This window comes from Galeopterus variegatus, unplaced genomic scaffold (assembly GCF_000696425.1).
Source record: "Galeopterus variegatus unplaced genomic scaffold, G_variegatus-3.0.2 Scaffold479, whole genome shotgun sequence".
Taxonomy (NCBI): Eukaryota; Metazoa; Chordata; class Mammalia; order Dermoptera; family Cynocephalidae; genus Galeopterus; species Galeopterus variegatus.
This window is the reverse complement of record NW_007726590.1, coordinates 22730-26470: the sequence shown is the minus strand read 5'-3', so window position 1 is coordinate 26470 and position 3741 is coordinate 22730. Positions and strand designations below refer to the sequence as shown.

Sequence of the window (3741 nt, the reverse complement as noted above, 5' to 3'; positions counted from 1 at the left end):
ATTTAGTTGTCATGTCTCCTTAAGCTTCTCTGGGAATGTTTCTCAGATTTTCCTTATTTTTGATGCCTTTGATACTTGTATTAGTCCATTTCTGTTGCTCATAATAAAATACCTGAAACTGGGTAATTTATAAATAAGTGAAATTTATTTCTTACAGTTTTGGAGGCTGGGAAGTCTACAGTCCAGGAGATGCATCTGGTGAGGACCTTCTGCATGGGAATTCTCTACAGGGTCCCATGGTGACCAGGTGCTACAATGCGAGAGAACGGCATGAGCAAGAGAAAGCTAAGTTTCTCACTCACTCTCCTTTTAAGCCATCAGAACCACACCCATGCCTCCATGAATGGATCCATCCATTCACGAGGGCACAGTCCTCACAGTCCAATCACATGATTTCCCACCCTCTTGACACTGTTACAGTGGGGGTCAAGCTTCCAATACATGAACTTCTGAGGGACACATTTAACCAACAGCAACACTTTTGAGGAGTCCTGCTCAGATCTTTTGAAGGACATCCCTCATTAAAATTTGCTTGATTTTTTTTTTTCTTTTCTCATGGTTAGACTGGGGTTATGTGAATTTGGGAGGATGACTTTAGAGGTAAATTGTCATTTTCATCATGTCCTCTCAAGGGCACATACGATCAACATGACTGTCACTGCTCATGTTGACCTTGATCGCCTGGCTGAGATAGTGTTTGTCAGATTTGCCACTGTAAAGTTCCTCTTGACTTCCCCCCTTCCGCACTGCACTCTATGGAAGGAAGTCACTATGTGAAGTGCACTCTTAAAGGGTGGGGACTTAGGCTCCACTTCAGGAAAGAGTAGCTACAGAAATCATTTGGAATTCTTCTCTGTGGGAGATTTGTCTATTTTCCCCTCATGCAACTATTTATTTATGTCGTTATGGACTCATGGGTATTTATTTTATAATTTGGGTTATACTCTGGGTTATATTCTAATACCACTTTATTTTGTTGCTCAAGTGGTTCCATCTTTGGCCATTCCATTTCAACTGGCTTCAGTGTCTCTTTGACATGTAGCCATCACTGTGATATTTTGTTTGGTTTTGTTTTTGAGTACTTCCTTGCTTTCTGGTACACAACATGCTCCAGGCTCATGTTGTATTTCTCCTGCCCAAGTGCTGCAACAGCCAAGTCTCCAAGGAGCCCTGGCTTCTTTTGCTGGAGAATGGTGTTAGAAAATAAGAGCAGGACATGGGGTATGCCACTGGGGTGATGTTGCTTCTAGGTCTCTGAGTGAACAGAGCAAGGAAATGTATGTGTGTATACTAACCTGTATGTGTATGTATGCCCAGAATCACACACACAACTGTGTACATCTGCATCTAAGTCAATCTAAATGTGAGTTCACACTGACATCTCTGACTCTAATTCATTACCACCATGGCTCATTCTAGTCTTCCCCCTTTCTTATCTGTCACCTCCCTTTCCAACAGTGAGAATCTGGCTCCCACCACCCTCCCTTCATTTACTTATTGGTTCAATCCCAGTACGTGTGTACAGTGGTTTCAGACTTGTTAACTTGTACCCCTTGAGATAGTTTTACCAGCTAGAGTACAGAAATGACGAATACTTTTTTATCTTTAGTCTTCAAGTCTCTAGTCATTTCAGAAGTTATGTAGGTCAGCACCTGATTCCCCTGAACCCTTTCAGTGGGGTTATGTCATACATTTATAATACAGTTCCATTGTTTTGTCACAGTCTGTATTCTATCATGGGGTCATTTGATCTCCTAATTCATATTTTTTAAAGTTTGCATTCCTTAGGGTTCATTCTTTGTGCTATAATAAAGTTCTGTCGGTTCTGGCAAATACATAACATGTATCCACCACGGTAGTATCACACAGAATAGTTCTACCTTAAAAAAAACCCTCTGTGCTTCACTTAATCAACCCTCTCTTCTCCCCAAACTCTTGGCAATCTCTGAGATGTTTTGTGTCTTTATAATTTTGCCTTTTCCAGAATGTCATATGAACAGAATCACACAGTATTTAGCCTTTTTAGACTAGTTTCTTTTACTTTGTAATAGGCGTGGAAGATCCATCCATGTTATTGCACATACGGTATTTTTTTACCAAAACATGTATACATTTTTCTCAAAATATTTTCTTTACAAAATCTGGCTGCCTTCGGTTGAATGTTCCCCCAAAACTTAATTCCCACTGTAACTGTTGAGGGTGGGAAATCCAATTTTGGTAATTGAAAGGTGAAGCCTGGAAGAGGTGATTAGATTCTAGGGCCGTGCTGTAATGAATGGGTTAATAATAGTGGTCAGGGGCGTGGTTCTGAGGGCTTTAAAAGGAGAGTGCATGAGGAGGTTAGTCCTTCTCTGCTCTGACATTTTTGCAATGTGATACTCTGCTGTCACTATCACCACTGCGAAGGTTCTCCCCAGATGTCTTCCCTGAACTTTGGACCTCCCAGCCTCAGAAACAGTAAGCAATAAATTTTGTTTTTTATAAATCACCCAGTTTTTTGTTACGAGCAACAGAAATGGACTTATACACTTGCTGAGTATAATGTTTAGCAAATGTCAGTAGAAGCCAATGAAGAAGTGAGAGAAAGAGGTTTACCAAATTTGACAGAGAGGCAGAACATTATGGCAACATCTATTATTTGTTAAAATAGCATTAATTTAACATATTATATGGAATGTGAAATTGCATAATTAATTTAACATAGTATATGGAATGTGAAATTGCATTAAACACACTTTGGGGATTTCCAACATCAAATGCTTATACATTCCTGAAATCATATAGAGGCATGCCTAACTTTGAGAAAAGTTCTATTTTAAAAAATCTTCATTTAAAAACAATTATTAGGGGGTGCTTAATTTTCCAGGAAGATTCAGAATATTTCTATTAAAATATCCAAATTTCTGTGAAATTCTAATCTGTCCCATTTATTTAAAAATTCAGTTAGGGCTGACCCGTGGCTCACTTGGGAGAGTGTGGTGCTGATAACACCAAGGCCACGGATTCGGATCCCTATATAGGGATGGCCGGTTAGCTCACTTGGGAGAGCGTGGTGCTGACAACACCAAGTCAAGGGTTAAGATCCCCTTACCGGTCATCTTAAAAAAAAAAAAAAAATCAGTTTACAAATTTAAGAGCCGGATAACTGTTTAAAGTGAAGTGTACTCAGTGGCACAAAGCTCGGACATAGGGGTAGCTAAACCTGAAATGAATTTCAGAAATCATCAGCCGAATCACACACCCCATGGCACAAGTTCCACTGCGACCTTCCCTGTTTATGGAGAAGGGCAATGGAAAGATCGTGGTCATGCTGAGAGCATGTTGGGATGAATCTCCAGAGAGAAGGCCCACTTTCTCTTCTATCAACAAAATTTTATGAGACGCCAGTCCCAAAGGGTGAATTAGATGTACAAGAGACATTTTCTGCTAAACATCAGAATTTGAGAAATATTTGGCTGTGATTGGTTCTGTGTGGCTTCCCTTTATTCCTCCATTCATTCATTCATTCACTCATCATATACTCAGTGCCTATTATATGCAAAGGACTGGGCTACATGCTGACTAAAGTGGAGTGAGAAATTCTCTCTTTCTTTCATAAATGTTACAAAATAGATCCCGTATTAATAATTCCACTGCCTTCTTTGTCCATTGCAGACATCACTAATCAATCAAGGCCCTCTTTCTCAGGTGTATCAGTCCGTTTCTGTTGATTATAACAAAGTACCTGAAACTGGGTGATTT

The 3741-nt window shown here is 39.8% G+C and overlaps 1 pseudogene; it reads left to right on the top strand.

The window, feature by feature from the left end:
• LOC103587703 overlaps positions 1–3741 on the top strand; it is a 53997-nt pseudogene that overhangs the window by 37436 nt on the left and 12820 nt on the right.